The sequence below is a fragment of the Aptenodytes patagonicus genome, chromosome 14, assembly GCF_965638725.1.
Source record: "Aptenodytes patagonicus chromosome 14, bAptPat1.pri.cur, whole genome shotgun sequence".
Taxonomy (NCBI): Eukaryota; Metazoa; Chordata; class Aves; order Sphenisciformes; family Spheniscidae; genus Aptenodytes; species Aptenodytes patagonicus.
In genome coordinates, this window is record NC_134962.1 from 5,437,247 (window position 1) to 5,455,431 (window position 18,185).

At 36.8% G+C, this 18,185-nt stretch overlaps 1 protein-coding gene across 2 annotated transcripts in view; it reads right to left on the reverse strand.

Moving 5' to 3' along the window:
* PHACTR3 (phosphatase and actin regulator 3) overlaps positions 1-18,185 on the reverse strand; it is a 115,887-nt gene that overhangs the window by 75,826 nt on the left and 21,876 nt on the right. Inside the window, exon 1 of one of the 2 annotated variants that reach the window (XM_076352207.1) lies at positions 8,442-8,586. The exons of the other annotated variant lie outside the window; for it this stretch is intronic. The gene's annotated coding sequence lies outside the window, so the exon portion shown is untranslated. Of the gene's footprint in view, positions 1-8,441; positions 8,587-18,185 lie in introns of those variants that run through there. 2 annotated transcript variants of the gene reach the window in all.

Genomic DNA, 18,185 nt, shown 5'->3' on the forward strand with positions numbered 1-18,185 from the left:
CCTGGATGATCTTGCAATAGACTGAGATCTACTTTTAGAAGAGAATTTAGTGCTGCAAAAATAACATTAGGGTCTGGTAGTTCAGTTACTGTGAGTGACAGAGCTTATTTCTTCTTGAAGAACATTGATATTAATAGATTTTGAAAATAGACAATAGAAATTAATTAATTTTCTGGCCCACATGGTTATTCAGAAGAGCTTGGTAAAGTGAGTCATAAAGGCTCAAAAAAAAATGGTTTAATTTAAGTTACATGACTTCTAAGAAAATCTCAAGATTTTCTGGGGAGGGAGGTGAACTTTCTGTAGAAAAAATTAAAGAACAGGGAAGAACTGGGGAAGTAAATCTGAAGGGCTTTGGTGCACAAGATGGAATGGGTCCACAAAATGGGATGGCAGTGACCCATGCTTCATATTTGAATCCTGTCCTTTGTTTTAGTTTTAAAGTAATACTTGGCAGCAAAGTTATAAATAAATAGATTAACCAGAAGCAGAAGGTTGAGAGAGGGCTGGCTGCATTAAATATTACAAGTAACTGTCAGATTAGTCACACGTGGCATTTTCCTCTTCAACCACTGTGCAACAGGTGAAGCTGAGCATTTGTTGTACAATTAACAAGTCACAGGATATTTAAACAAATCATCAGGTCAAGTTTCTACCATTTCATGACATTACTTTTGAAATTGACTCTGATTTTATATTGTAGACTTATATATTCCCTGAAATACATTCTTCTGTGTATGTGGAGCATGAAAAATTAATTCCATTAACAGGTATTCTTTAACTAGGTCTCTAGAGTTCTGTGAGCCTGAATTACACTGCATTTTCCAGTATCTTTTTAATTTTGCATGTTCTAGATAAAAAACAGTTTCCTTTAAAAATCATTGCCCTCTTCTCCGTAATGGCGACAAGAGGGGAAGAGGATATTGAAAAGTTCCTCATCAGCATAAATAAATTAAAATCCCCACTTCATAGAAGCCAAGAGGAATGAAGCTGCTATTAAATGTTTTAAGAGGAAGCTAGAGGCAGAGATGACCAAAATGAATCTCCGCAGTCTAAATACATTAGCAACTCTCTTCACGCTTGTATTTTTAAATGTCAGATAATCTATTAAGCCTGAAACATCTTTGAAGGTAGTGTGGCTGAAGAAGGGATTATGATACAATGTATTTAAATAATGGGAAATCACATTTGCAGTTCTTCTGTATTTGCAGGTTAAAATGCAGCTGTTCATAAGGCCAGTCTCGTATTTCTATCACAACTGTCTCTACTCAGGCTCCTCCTCTCTTTGTCATCTCTTTCTATACTTGCCTGCTGATGCCTAATTTTGCAAAGGTTTCAAAGGTTTGCAAAAATTTCACAGCAGTAATCCTGTGTCATCCAGCAAGGGAGATCTATGTACACTATTTATAAACTCATACGATTCTACTTGGTGCATAACAGCAAAATCATGTTTAATTAGATATTTTTGTTTTTTCATTATCCAGCTTGCATGCATAATTGTCATAACTTGCCCATGGGGTAGATTCACAGCTGTATCTATAAACTGGACTGAGGCATCTGCTTGCACAGCTTCTCTGTAGATCTGGAGCTGGATATGTAAGAGCGAGTATGTTACAGACACCCTTGATAGGTGTAATAAAGCATCACGTGCACCTACATTGCAGAACGGAGAGAAAGAATTCCTCTGCTCTGGTCCCATTAGGAGCTGAGTGACGCCGAGTAGGAGGACGCGAGTGAGAGCCCAGGGCGAAAGCAGAGAGGTGCTTCCAGGAGCTGCTGTGGCTCAAGGTACATGGATCCCCTTTCTCAGAGCTTAGTGGTTTCGCATTGCGTAAGAGGCAGAAAGGATGTGGTAAAACTGCCCCTGACCTTTCAGCGACTTCTCATCCTAGGAAATGCCGGCAGTATAGCTCCCCTGACCTGCCCGGCTTAGCGGTGACTGGCTAGTTAGGGTGGGGAATGGCTATGGTGCAGTCTTCACAAGCAACGTGCCTCCCCTCGAGGCACAGCTATCCAATGGGCGGTGTTGCAAGCCAGAGAGTTCTTGTGGGAAGCCAAATCGGTAGTGCAGGCAGCTGAAATCCTAACCGTGCAGCAGGGACCTGTGTAGACTGTACTGCCCTGCCCACTCGTTCTGCTGGGTAACGTCAGGTTGTTCCCAGCTGATGTGCAGAGCCTCCCCTTGCGCTTTCCGTCTACTAACGTTTACGGTTCATGATTTTATTAGGGAATTAACAGGTTTTTCTTTGATGGATGCTGTTATACTATCAGGTTTGTGTTGTTCCTTTGGCTTTTGATAAGCAAAAGCTCTCTGACAAAGTTAATCATCTTTCCAGCACATTCTGGGCTGGAAGCTGCTCTGTTTATGATAGTCCCCAATGACAGCTTGCTGCCCCCTCACCCAGGCTGGGTCGCCTGCCGACCAGGTGAAATTATTCTAACAACTCCCCATTCACACTTCCCTTACTTGTCACTTCAGAGATGTATTATTTATTTGTAATGATATGTGGCAACACAGTTGCTAAATGCTTGGCAAAAATAATTACGGCGTTGCTATGACTGAGAGTGGTTCAGAGCAGAACTAGCTTTGGTGGATATATCAGGAAAAAATGTTGCTAAGGGGCAGCTCACTTGTTTTTCAGTAAATCCTAATCAGGAAAGATTAATTATTCTTCTAACACACCCAGTGTTGCCAGCTCAGGATTCTACCCTAAGTTTTACGGTATTTGCGCTTCAGTGTGGGTTTTTTCCCAGACAATTATCCATAAATTAGACGCTATCTACTTTTCTTGCCTCACTTTTCATAAAGCCTGTCTGTATGCATGGACCAAGATATCCCCAACCTGGGAGTACTGTTGATTTTTTATTAGCGCAGTCCTGCCACTGACTTGTCTGGTGGCCTTGAGCCACCTGTTTCCTCCTTCTGGGCTTCATTTACCCTCTTTGAGTAAAAGGGGGAATACAAGTAATTTAATTTACTGTGAAAGGTATGACTATCATTTGCAATGTCTGTTGGATTCTTAAGATAATGATGAATGTCTGTTTAATAGAGGGGACATTCCTGGCAGTTGCTTTGGCAGGAGGATGCCTTCCCTGTGACAGGAGCTATTCAGCGCCATTTTAGACAAAGAGAAATCTGATGGCTTTAGAGGCATGCAGTGCTAGCGAGGGGAAAATGAGAAAGATGCAGAGTTTCTAAGGTGATCCTGTTCTCATTTGGGCAAACTTTAATTTTTGAATGCCAACCTTTTCCCTATAGTATCCTCTTAACTTTCCCACTGCCATTCATGGTATTTTAGGACAGCTTTATCCTGAGTTATGGGCATCTATTTCACCTGGATTTCAAACATAGTATTTTTTTACCAGCTTAAAGGCATCTTGTGTTTTGGACTGTCTATTTTAGGGTTTCGTATTTTACCTAATCACCTCATTTTTATGTAGTCCCTTTTCTAGAAATTAAGTACCTGTATGCTGGATGCCCTGGGCCTCCTATCCCCCTACAACTGTATTTTGGCTGTTACCCACTTAAACCCTTTTGAACTGAGTCCTGAGCACCACTCAAGATGAAATTCAGAGTGGTATCTTTTCTTGTGGGTTCTAAGATTAGCTATTTGATGAAACAGTCATTTAGTGCATCCAAAATTATTTATCCCTATGTCTTGTCCTGCAAAGGCAGTGATCCAGGCTATGTGAGGGGAGTTGAAATCTTCTACTATTGACACTTGTCTGTAATTTACAGCTTTTCCTTAAAATTTCAGCTCCTGAAGTCTTGCAAGTTTTTTGCATTGAAAACTGAAATTTCCAGAGTCACATTTAAGTCTATTTTATTCACTTGACATATTTTTTCACTGAGATGGTTATGCAAATATTAACAACCTCTGTAAACAAGAGCAAACCACACAGGAGAAATGCCTCTTTAGCCTGGTCCCTGAAGAGCCATTTGGAACAAATGGCTATGTGCATAATACAATTTTTTTTAATTAGCATCTCTGGCAACAAGCCACTTGGGTATATTTGATATGCTTTTATCTTAAGATTAAATTTACATTTGCTGCTAGGTAGCTCTGACGTCTTCATTCTTGTTTTAGATCTCTGTCATAACATGATTATTGTGTGATCACTACTCACAGCAAACCAGTCCCTGTTTGTATATGGCTCAGGATTATCTACAGTGATGGGCTCTACGATCATGCCAAATAAGGAGGTTGGGTTTTTTTTGCAACTTGCCTCTTAGAATTCAAAAATTATTGTTGTAAAAGTTGCAAGACAGGCTTGGGGGTTTTTTGGAGCCATATAACAACTCCAAGATACAAGCTGTAAAAACAGCCAAGAAAATGATAAATAAGAGTGTCTTTCCAAAGAGATTGCAATTTAAATATTAAAAAAAAAAGGTTAGTCAAACTTTCAAGACAGACCGAGGCACAGATTTTAATGATTTTTCCAAAGTTTTGAAGAACTGGATATAGAACAGATCCTTTCCTTAGTCCAGTATTCTAACCACAAAACTTTTTCCTACCACAGAGAGCTAAGCACTTTCAAAAATAATTTTTCAAGGGCAGATTCACAATCAGTGTTATAACTTGTTACAGCTCTTATGAAATCAGTTGATCTATTATTGATTATATCAACTGAGGATCTGCCACAGGACTCTCCAGTAAAAAATGAGTTAAAAAAATATACATCAAATGAAAGTGCTTTCATAAACATTAGAAATAGATAGTAACAGGATTTCCTGTGCCATGAAAAATTCCATAATTTTCAAAATTTTTATGTTAAAATAGAACCTTTTTTTTTCCAATTCTTGAAAACAATGAGAGCGTTTTCCCAGGTCACAGTGGGAACAGTTGTCTAAATCAGATCAGTCATTCATCTAATTCAGTTAGAGCATTTCACTATTAGGTTCCTTACCAGCTGCTTTAGTGAAAAGTGACTCTTTATTCTGAAGTGCAAAAAAGGATGGAAAATGTCATACCATTGCAAAGTTTCCTCTCACAGACATTGCTTTCGGAGATTAGAAATAGAAAAAGCAAACTGCAATAATAAGGGAAAGTGACTGCTACAAATCAAACAGCAATCTAATTCAGTTCACCACACGGGCCTTTGGGATTTTCATACCTTATGTGCTTAATCAGATTTCAGATGATGTCCATTCATTAAGAAAAACATTTCTATTTCCCCAGGTTAGTAGATTTCTTCCTCCAAACAGCTTTGTACTCCACTCTCTCTCTTTACCACAAGAGCCTGTTAAGTGTTTAGGTCAAAACCACAGAACAGGAAAATACTCAAGCAAAATCGGAAATCTTTTACCCACTCTCAGTTGAGATTTGTTCACCTCTAACACCACAAGGAGAGTGAGGAGAAGCGTTCCAGTCACACAAGTCTGAAGTTGTACTGGGTAGTTGTCACTGTGACAAGACCATGCTGAAGTAGATACCATGATGCTACCCATATGAGGTCTGCTATGAATCAACTCCTTTTCAACCCTCCAAAAACTACCTAAATCACATCCTGTTAGCTCAGGGTTGCTTTGTAATTGCAAAATAGTGCTGGATTTCCAGCAGAAACAAGGGGTTGGTGGTGGACAAAATATTTCCACACATTTGAGATCCATAAATGAATCAAGTATAATTCATCAACTCGTAATATCAATAATAATATAGCATTCATAGCATGCTCTTGTGTATAACATTTAATGCTTACAACATAGCCACTATAGATTATTACAGGTATGAGGACTGGTGCTACTAGGAATGACACGTTATAGATTCAAGCTATTGACTAACACTGTAAATCCAATGGCAAAAACCATATTGTTCATTTAAAGGGAGATTTAAAATATTTTATCTAGGTTTACTTAAAAAAGATGTTACCCCCAAGAGCCACTGAAAGTCTCCTTAACCCTTTAATGTGTGTAATTTAATTTCTTTTTTAAAGGGTGCTCTTAACCTGGGTTATTTCAGTGCTCCACTTCACAATATTGCCTCAGAAACCATTCAGTGGGCAAAAATGAAGGACAAGCAGCTGAGTGCAGGATGATGAACTACATGTGGGAATGGAAACAAATAGCTAAAGGCAGAACACCTTCTTAATTGGCTTTGCCTTCAAAGCACATGTCCTAAAACTCTGTTCCAAGCTTAGATTTAAGAGAAGAAAAATTGTGCCTGGAAATTGTGAAGTGTAGGATTAGAAATACAAAAGAGAGAAAGATCTGGAGCTAAAATTTCTAGAGACAAACTCAGCTGGAGAGATTTAAAGGGAAAGAAAAAAGTTAAACTCAAAGCACACTGTTGCCCAGAGCCTCAAATGGAATCTAAGATTTCGGACCACTGTTTCTCTATTGGAAAATACCTGATGGCTGCTGGTAAAGGTTTCATCTTCATTCCTGTCTGCTGGTTCAGTTCAGTTACCCTGTTATTCTCTGCAGTAGATCTACTGGCTGAAATACTGCTGATGAAACAGTGATGTTGAGCTGTGTGGCAGAAGGGGCTGTTTTAATTTATATTCCGAAGTCTTTACTAGAACTCGTACATGCATGCTGTTGGCTACATAATCTTAATGCAATATTCTATAGTCATTCACTGAGAAATTGTATGATGGCTTTGCTAGAAAAAGATGTGAATGGGTCAGGGAACTGTGGGAAAAGGTAGATGAAGGCGGCCTTGGAGAACTGGGTTCTCTCTCCCACCACTGCCAGACTGCTCATGGGGGAAAGGAATAAGTCATTTAAACAGGGTGCTCATCTTGAAACTACGGTTAACATGCAAATCTTCAGGTAGGTAAGAATCCACAACAGAATTTAGTAGACATTATTCTCTAAGCATATAAAATGCTGCCTTATCTAATGGCTCTGGAAAATCATAGTATATGTCTCAAGTGAGGCAGTCAAAATTAGTATTTTTAAATCTCTCTCTGATGCTCTGCACGCTCCTCAACTATGTAAGGTGGACACCAGCCCCACACTACTTAGGGCTTTTGTGGAGCAGGTACTATAGTGATAGGCACTACAAAAAAGCTTCTGAATGTATTAAGACTTCTGCCTTCATAGATTACTGGAGAAAAATGTGTGTGATCATGCACTTAAAGGCTGCATCATAATGCATATGCACAAGGAACCAAATGAAGGTTGCATAGGCAACCATAATTCTGGCATTTCCTAAGTTTTTAGCGCTTGCCTTTAAAATCTTAATAATGTGCTCTTAATATACTGGTTTTCCGGTATATAACATGTAATTATCTGAAACTACGTATGTGATGTTTTCTCAGTATCTGGAGAACATTTTCTTTTGTGCATTAAAAGGAACCTGAAGAATAATTGTTATTTAACTAAAACATCTTTGGCTTTCTTTTTGCTTTGCTTTTGTGTGGAAGCCACAGAACAGCTTTTCACATACCAGATGAATAACGTGTAGGAAGAGTGAGAGAGGAAGGGAATTGATGACTTTTTTTTTTAAGTATGTGAATTTAATTTCACCAGGCACTTTATTTCAATCATAATGCACATCCAAATTTATAAAAGAAAGGATCTCCTTCTGAATGCTTCAATATGTTGTTTTATGCCTTACTGAAAAAGTTCATATTTTACAAAATAATAAATTTCTTTTCAACTGATTTTTTCATTTGTAGGTTGAAAATGAATATACATCAATGTCTTAAGTACTAGGTAGCATAAAAACATTCTGTATCTTCAAACTATACAGCAAAATGTAATCATAGGCATGCTGGACAACTGTTAGATTACCTGACCAGATTTAAAGGTTTCATAGAAATAAACTTTCTTACACTGTTGGATTTTTTTAGGGAAACTCTTTTTCTCATCAGTGCCAGGAGTAAAGAGACCAGCTATCCAATACACGTCTAAAGTAAAAAGCATTGACACTTGCAGTGAGAAAAATTCCCTGTTCCCTGCCCCCCCCAGCTTCTCTGCAACATAACTGTAGACATAGATCCCTCTCCCTATTGAAAAAGTGTATATATCAATATTGAAATGAAGCACATGTAATAGACAGTTATGCAATTAATCTGCCAGCACCATCAGTGATTCCTAGTTTTGGAAGAATACGTTCATGGTTATGAAATGTATGATTTTCAGAGCACAAAGTATGAAAGAACAATCCTACTTTTTCAGCTAAAAGATAGGCAGTGGATTTTTTTTTCTATATTCCTAATGATCACAGAGATAACACATTCTTGCACGTTGTATCACAAGCAAAATATCATACGAGTCCTAATTCCTTAATGTTAAAAGCTAGCTGCATACCCTCAATATGGAATCTCAGAAATATTAAAAAAATGCCCAAAGCTTTAGGGTACATAATGTCCACTCACCTCAGTTAAAACTCCAAGTAAATATGATAGATCAGTTTAACAACTGATAGGCATCAGTAGCAGGAGTAAGTATTTATCCATTTTTCTATTAATTTCTTCTATTCCTTGCTACTTACCTCTGATTGCTGCTGTTGCTCGGAGCACACAGAATGCAGCAGTTCAATCCAAGGAAGAAAACGGTTATGTCCTTCCACCCTCTGTTACTGTTCTCCCTTGCAACTCCTTCACTTTTTTCTTTTCAAGTTGCATAGGAATACAAGGATGGACCCTTTGGGCTCTATCCAGGTCTGTTTATATTATGTAAAACAGATGAATGTATTTCCTATTTTAACCATGAAAATCATGTCTTCACTGACAGGCGCCTGGATCATTAATAGTATACTGTATGCAACTGTGAAAACCCACGTAATGCTCAGAATTGGGCTCAGTTTTCTAAATGAAGAACCAGATGAAAATCTGCAAATCAACTTCTCTTTGTTGCAGAAGTTTCTCTTTTTCTCTCCTGTAGAAGCAGCTGGATGTCACTGTTTAACCAATAGGGATTTTTCATTGGAAATGCTGGAGGAGACCTCTAGACTTGGTTTAACACCAGAAACAAACACACTGGAGATGTTTCGGTCATTAAAGTGCCTCTAACTCCACTATAACTTTCAGTCAGCTACCACATCAAACCTGTGATTCCTTTCTCCCAAAGCAATTTTGTCTCATAGCACTGTCAGCAAACTGCTTCAGCACTGTTTGAAAAGATTCCAGCTTAAATTACAGTAGAGAAAGCCTGTTCTGGGCTTTTCCCTTACTATTTTTTCTAGAATATTTAAATTTCATATTATTCCCCACCCAGTCTTAGCCATACTTCCCAGAATGCAGGAAAACAGTCTTTCCTTCCTGCAATCCTAAATGCCTTCATTAGGGAGACTTAATATTGAAGTGTTTTGGAAAGGCAGATGCTCTAGATTTAAAAGAAACAAGAGAGGACTCTCGGTGAACAGCTGCATTGCTCTCAGCTTCAAGCGAGCCGTATCTCAGAATGGTTTTGTACATTATTTTGTCACTGGAAACATATTATTACCATCTAAATTTAAAAACACTGGCTTTCTCGCATGAAGGCAAAAGCAGACTTAAAACCACAATGACTGTTCCATTCAAGTATTCTATGCCGATGATGCAGAAAATAAGATCAAAGTGAAAAACAGTTCTTGTTTGAGAAGATCTTTGCTTGCAAGGTGTCTGTGCAGAACTGGCCCAAAACACAGGTACAGGAATTCTTGTACGCTTTCAAGTATAATCACTATTCACAGTTCTTTGTTGAAATCTCATTCTGCAGCTGCTTCAGCACTTTGTTGACTGCTCAGAAATATCTTGTCCCTACTATCGAGCAGTATTATTTTACATGTTAGTAGATTGAAATGTTGGACACTAAACCCATGTTCCAAAGTTACAGTTTTTCAGTTCTAAAGGAAAATATTTTTAAAACAAACTTAGCACTGTCTGCTTCTGTAGATATTAGGTCATGTAATTCTTGAAATAGTGTTCTGGCAAACAATTCCACTTTGGAGCACTGAGCATACCTCTTGCTCTTAAAATGGCTAGTGAACTTCCAAAACCCAGGGAGAAAATCTAAATTTTTTTTTTTTTAAAGTCTTATGAATTTAAACTACATCACAGTCTTTTTTGCCCCATAAAATATATATTAACAGTTTTTTCTCTTATTGAGTCTTCTTATGCATCTTCTACAACCACCCACATTTATTTTCCAGAATAGTTCAGTCAGTGACCAAATGATCCATTGCAACTCAGGTAAATTGCTTGCTCTGACAAAAATGCACTAATCATATGGATAATATAAGATTGATTTATTTTAATTCAATGAACATATGTAAAACAGAGGCATAGACTTTCAGTAATAAAGAAGACTTCAGTGGACACCCTGTTACTTATTCCCTGAGGGATACTTTAAGGAACAAGTTGAATGAAGTACTGTTTCAATGACTATTAACATCATCGGGAGTCTTTTAGTTAATGTCAGTGGCATAACCTAGGTCAAAAATTTTGTATACATTTATATAAAATATATATATATATGTTCTAGCTAAGGACTTCCTTACATTTTCTGAGTATAATTTTTGCAGTTCAGAAGTATCTGATTCTCTCTAGAGGGGGCGCCAGCCCAGAAATTTGGAAACTTCGCTTTTCGATAAATCTGGGTTTCCTGATTGTTTTTATGTAATTACATCTGTAATGTGACAAGAGATTAAATATCTTAGAGATTTAAATGCAATGACAAGTTGAAAAAAAATTTCCTGATTTTTCTTTTAGTATTTAGTAGAAGTTTGCTAGTGAGCATTATCCTGACCCATCAATCAGTATCTGGCCATTAATCTAATCGTTATTCAGTAAGTTCTTCCTATCATAATCTCTCAGGCATGTGCTGCAAAGTGTAATGGTCTTTCTGTGTTGTATCATAAGAGAAAGAAGGACGTTGAGTCATCTTGTCTCTTCACCTCGTTGCTGCTAAGACTAGCCTTTTCTGAATCATTCCTGAATAGAGGAATGCTAAAATTGGGCAGGTAAATAAGGCTCTGATCAGAACACTGGACAGCTGGGTAAAGTAGGGAAAAGCGTAAGATAAAGTCGAACAAGGAAAAGGACAAACATCCTCGTATCTAAAAGCGCACTTCCTTGCTCATATCAAAGTCCTTAGTTAATTAAAAAAAAGACAATGACTATCTCACCATTCTGTGTACAGAATTCATCCCTTCTACTTACTGAAGCTCTGGAAAAAGCTATGACAACCAAAGGCATAACTTTCAAATGTAAATAAAAAATATTAAGCAAAATCTCTATTAAGAATTAAAGACTGTGACCCAGCAAAGTTCCCAAACATGTGCTCAAAAGTACGTAGCCTTAACAACGTTAATAGGATGTGTCAGTGAGATGCCTTATGCGCAAACATGTTTCTCTGAGTTTTAAAACCATGTTTGCTAGGCTTCTAAATACTTGAAATTTAGGCACACAAGTTTGACAATCTGGCAAAAGCTTCTTAAATGTTTTGCTGAAAAATAAAACAGATCTGTTCTGGTTTAGAAGTGTACATGAATCTTTACTCTTTAGGCCAACAGAACTGGTGGTTAACCAATGGAGGAGTTGTGTCACGACCACACAGGTAATGGTGGAGGGCTTCTGAGGCTGACTGCAGCGACCAAGGCAAGTTGAAACTTTTGATACAGGACTGAGCTAACAAATGAATGAACATATTGAGCAAGTTGATGTTTTGTACTCTTGCTGATGGGCAAAATTCCCCAAAAGCTTGGAATGGCTTAATTTCAGATTCAGATTTTCCATTGCCATAAATAAAACAGAACTTTTCCTCCTTAACAGGACCCAGACTTTAATCTTGCCTTTTTGCATGAGACCCAGAACTCTCGTTTTGACACGTCCATATATAAAGCACCTCTGGCAACTTATACTGCAGGAATAAATAATCTCTACAGTGAATTAATGCCTTTTTAAAATATCTCTTTAAGACTCTGAACTCCCTTCATATACTTTGGTGTTCCCCATGTACTGGAGAACTAAGTTTTTGGTAAGCTTTTCTTAGCAAACATACTTCAAGTATGTGAGTTGTGTAAAACATCCTAAATGTTTCATGTAAAATTCTGTGCATGTGGTAATAGTTTTGGATATAATATTCTACATTTCGGCTGTGAGTGTATTTCTGTGTTAGAAGACATTCATTTGTTTATGAGATCATAGATCTTCTTTGGATTGCAGCTAAAATGTAAGATATTCTTTGCTGGTACCAAATGGTGACCCCTTTCATTAAAGCTGGGCAACATTCCATCTTCCAATGTTTTATCGTGCAGTTTGTTTAAAGTCTTTTAATAAAAAGAGATTAAATTGTCAAAGTTACCAGGTAATGACTTCAGCAATTGACATAGCACAAACTTGGCATACAAAACCCTATATGGACACTGAAAAGCTTGTTTCCCCATTGAGGAAGGGGGGGGGGGGGGGCGCAAATTGGCTAGGTTACCTCTTGAAAATCCAAGGTGTTTTGCTTCCGATTCCAGTTTTTCAACAAAAAATGATTTTGTGAAAATTTGTCTGTGTATCAGAATGCTGAGTGCTAATTTTAGAACTCTTCAAACAGAATCAGTAGACTCTTTGAAACACTCACACTGAAGAAAAATTGGCATTTGAGGAATCCTTCTTAAAAAGGTTTTAAATTAGGTGAAATTAGGACTATAATTTATTCAGTATTTCTTAAATACTCATAAATTGTGTTTGGACTCAATTTTGAGACTTTCTTCTATCAGATTTAATGAATACCTATAGAAGAGGCATATTCATAAAAATTGGAAACAACTACTCTTTAAACCAGAAACTTTGAGATTAGATTTAGAAAGACTGTGGAATAAAATATTTGTTCTCCTATTGTCATGAACCTGAAGAAATCCCTCTTATTTTAAAGCCTTTTTCATTTGAATACACTTAACATGCTTGGAGTACTTGTTACTACTTCAATAATTAAGATTTGTAACCTTTTCTGCTTTAGAATTAATGTTACAGTTAGTAGAAAAAGAGAGACCAGATATTCCAATATATTCCTGGAAGTATCTTTAAAATGTCCTAAAAAGTATTTTCAAAAGCTACAAAATTCATGTAACACTATCCCTGTGTCTCTTGATCAGTCTTAATTAGCATATTTTTCATTTTTAAATGTGGCAATAAGTTCCTTTTGTTTTCTCAATAAGGCCTTTTGTCATTTTTTTATTTTTATCATCTGTCATAAAAATTTGTTGTACGTGTAAGCAATTTAATGGTTCACTGAAAGGTTGTTATGCAACTGAATTGTATAAAATCCTGTCCCAGCCCAGAAATTACTGTAAGGGGGAAACAGCGAAATGGTGAAAGGCTGAGAATTTAAATGTGTTTTCTGTTTGTATTTATATTTTTTAGATGTGATTTTGAATAGCTACTCTCTTTGTTACCCTGTGAGTGTAAGAGGGAAGAGAAGATTAGGTACCTCCCATTGAGAGGTCAGGAATAGATAGCTGCTGCCTGTTCCCAGTGCAGTCAAGATTCTAGAGTCATAATTTAGCCAGTGGGGGATATGTAGTACCATATCTGTTTTACATAGGTCTGAAATAATTATTTCAACAGTATACCATTGCTAGCTCCATTTCATGGTTAGTTTTTCAAACAGAAGCCACTCAGTGTAATGCTGAGCTATTATTAAAATCATTAAGCCTGGTCTTAACAGCGTAGGTGAAGAATGATGAATGCAGTATTCCAACTGCACTAATGTCAGAACTCAAGGGCTTTCTATCAATACTCATTATAATCCTATAAATGAATACAGCGGATGGGAAATATTATCAATTGGTAAAGCTGCCATTGATACAGCTTATTAGCTACTGTGACAGTATATACAGCTATTCTGAGGTGAGGATCAGGGTGCAATTAATGCAAAGGGCAGATTCTGCCAGTATTACTCACTCACGTCACTAAACCATACGTATTTCTGTTGACCATTGTTGTGATTATCTACACAGCAAAGCATTACTCTATGAATGAAAGCTGGATAATTTGACTCTAAACTGATTATACATAAGTACTACTCCAAAAGAAGTAAAAGACCTAACATTGCATTTTATTTCACTGGCACTGATTTCCATAGGAATAAGAGCTCATCTTAAGGTATTTGACAGAATAAAGAACTGTAATCATGCTATACACTTGTTTCTGCAATCACAAGGTATAACTTCATAATTCAGTTTATTTTCCAACCATAACATCCTCTGAGGAACTAGAAACTCTTCCTTGCAACGAACCTTTGTATTGGACTAGATGATCTTCTGTGATCCCTTCCAACCTGAATCACCCTATGATCCTATGATCTGCTTATGTAACCCTTACAAATAAAATCCATGTCCGCATCCATCAATTATTTACCTGTATTTTTACAGATGTCCCAAATGTATGTTTTTGACCTTCAGGCAGAAACACTGAAGCACAATAGAAAATTCCACTTGACCAAAGTTGGAAAAGCTTAGAAGCCTATAAATTATCCACTATTCTAGACTGCTAGAGTAGCTTTTGTAAAACAAGAAATAGTAAGTCAGGTTCATTTTGGCTCAATACAAAAAATACAACCAGCAGAAGTGGAACAATTGTTGATAACCAACAGCTGGTATTGTTTAACTTCTTGGGATGAATTTTTGTATTTGCACTTGAACTTGCTAGTTTGAGCTCCACATAAATTTTTGAGGGAAGCTTTACAGATATTACCTAATATCACACACAATATGTATTTCTCTTCTCACCTGTTAAAATAAGATCCTTGTAACTTCTAACATTCATCACCACAGAGCATATAACTTGAAACATGGATGACCATTTTTTTCATCAGCCAACATAAAAGAAAGTGAAAAGATCAATGTCAAAAAGCAGTAACACTGAACTATAATTCCTTTTAAGATTTTCTCCTATCTCTTCTCACATTATATGAGCCTTACTTCACAATCTTTCTTGCCTTTTCATTTGAAATCGTGATGATCTTTCAAGAGAATAATCAATGAGAAGGCAATTTGCACACTGTGTAAAAGTACTTATTTTGTTTGCAGTCAGTTCTGAAAACATGGACAACTGTCCTCCCTATACAGGATAAATCATTAAACAACTGAATATAAGCATACTGTATGTTGCACAGGCCATAGCCTTGAAACCATATTTTCATTGCTCTGAGGACTAAAACTGGCTAATATTTTTATGCATATACATAGATCCAAATCAGCATGTCACGAATTGTTGAATTATTGTCTAATAACGCTTTCATGGACTGCTGTTTTGGGCCTCTCTTCGTCAGCCTCCCTCAAAAATTGCTGTAAGAATTTGAGACTGGCTCTACATTAATCAGCTAATAAAAGTAAGATATACCAACATGAGATATTTCCTCAAAAACATGCATCCATCTCTAGCCCTGGGCGTACCAGTGATGTATTAATGCGTACCAGAGAAGACCACTCCAATGTTCAGCACCAAGGTCAGCTCAGGACTACACAACCGATAGAAAAGGCCCTTGATTCATTACAAAGTCAAAACTCCCGTCAAAAATATAGAGCAATCTTGAATTCATGAAACACTTGTTGGAAATAAGCAATCCTGATAGAGAAGATTTTATAAAAAAACCATCTAAACCTTAAATTTTATTCATTAACTATATTCTTTATAGAACATTCTATGTGGAATATAATGCAAACGGTTAGATGTGACACGCGGTATGTAACATTATTTACTCTTAGTAATGCACAATGCAGCTACCTGTATGTGTGGTGGAAGAAAAGCCAGATGAATTGTGCACTGCACTTGCATCTATTTTTCTTCGAATTGCCTATGTACAAAGTATGGGCTAAATCGTGCCTTTAGGCACAGTCTTGAACAAAGATCATAAATTGCACAATCTCAGAAGACACGATATTGTAGCACAACTCCTTCTTTGTTTCATGATAGGTCAGCCACAAATTAACTTTTTCAGAAGCAGTCTACAGCATGTCTGCAATGTCTCAGACGCACTCACTAACCAGGGCACTGCACTGTTACAACAAAAGTCTATTTCTCTTTCCACTTCTCCTTGTCTACTCCTCAACTTCCTCTTCCAGAGAAGAAAGATGTCGTAGGTAACAGATTGCATGTATGCCCCCTTGTATGCAGACTGAGACAGACATACATTTTCATTCCCTTAAAGAGATGAATGTAGTCTTTCACAAACCTAGAGATTCTTTTTGTGTAGGTTTAGCTGATTTGTGTTTCCTTTAAGTGTGGTCTTGAAACATGGAGGTGCATTGGGTAGATTGAGATGAATTTACTCCTAACCTTAAATTGATCTAGATGCATGTGAAATGCTAACTCAGAAGGCCTCTATATAGTCCATACATGTAAAAAGGCAAATGAGGTCCTACTGGATTTATTATGTATCAAGCCAAAGAATGTTTCAAGTTTTAGAGAACAAATTGTCATAGGTTCTGAACAAGACTTTGGCAATCCACCAGTGACAACAAAGCTACACTGACAGTATAAAACTTCTAAAACTTCAAAGTGGTTGTGCAGATTATTGTGTTGTGGTAGTAGACAATTCTGGTCCAAAAAATCAAAACTGCAGTAAGGTTAGAAAATGTTCCCAGTGCAGTAGGCTGGAATATGTAGTATCACTAGAGAGAACATGGCAATGCTGCATATGGGAAATCCCAAAACAAAAAGTCAATCACTGTACATTTACTTAAGTAACCAGACTGATACAGTACTGCACACAAAGATATTTCACCTAAAAGTTGTCCTTTATGTGAATCTAACGGCTTTTTTACATGGCAATGCTTTCAAAATCTAATCCAAATTATCTAACTGTGTGTGCTTGGAGTAGCTTAATTAAACCACGCTAAATTTGCATGAATACTCTCTCTTCAAATTAAAGTAATCTTAATTCAATTTAGGTTCATTTACTTTGGAAAAGAATAAAGCTAAATTAAATTGCGCTCACTTAATTCTCGACATGAGTGTCCACATAGATTTTAATAGTTAATTAATCCACTGTAGTTTCATAAGTTAAACTGCATGGATTTTCATAGTCCGTGTTTATGTCAACAAGCTCTAAACACACTCTTATGTTATTTCAAGACTGTTCTATTTTCTATTACACTCCATATGGGCTAATTTAACAGTCACTAGGAGGAGCCAAGTATTAGCGGATTGTTCTTAACTGAGACTGTATTTTCCATCACTGTATATAAAAGACGATTTTTTATATATTCTCTGAATTACAGTCCTTAATGTAGCCCTTTAGGCCTTAAAGTCTACTGATGATGAACAAAAGAAGCTAGATATGATTCTTTAGAAAAAAGAGTATTTAAATTCCAAGTCTAAAAATGATATGCTTAAAGATGTTCCTTTGCAAAATAGCTTATAGCATAAGAATTGGATTTTCTAGATAACAGATGCGCTAAAACAATTTTTGGACTGTGTCCCAGCACAAATCAATCTTATGGATTCTGAAAACACTAAGACAGATCTTGAAATGGTAATTAATTTGATATCACAATTTTGATGTCAAAGAAGAAACTCTGATTTATAGCTGTTAGGGCTCTAACTCAACAATTATAAACAAGGTTTTTTTAAGTTTCACTGTTCCCAAACTTGTTGGGTCCCCTCATTAGTTTCAATTTTTAAAATGTTCTCCTGTTCATGGGGTGAGAAACTCTATGTTTGGCTGCAACTCTGTTCAAATCACAGCTTGTTAGGCATGGTTCGTGTTAACTGTGATTTCAGCTGGCAGGGCACTAGATTAGCTGTTGACATCACGCCAACATTTAATTTTGTTTTCTTGAGTCATCTGTTGCCAGTTCCCATGACAACCGATCTTCTAGCCTTCAGATTTACTAGAGAGAACCATTAAAATGGCCAGGAATACATATAGAGATTCTTTGAAGTAGATGGAAGTTCAACTGTTTTCTTCAATGGAAACTAAAAGATCTTTTCAGCTTTTACTTTAGCAACACGTGACTTCTGTTCATGAAAACACAAATGTTCTTGTATTAGAAAAACAGAGTGCATGGTAGTTTTTAACAAGAAATCTGTTTTAGCATCTTTCTACTGCACGTACAGAACAAAGGTCTTTGTGTCTAAAATCATGTGATGCAGAGGACAGGCAAAAATAGTTTTCTATTCTCACTTGCATAGCAGTAATGAAAGATGAAATTTAAGATATGGATTCTTCTGATCTCCACTAGACTCCCTGTACATTTCAATTTCTTGTTTCACAAATGTGTGACTTAGGTAAAGGAAGTATCTCAGGAGGACATCATTAG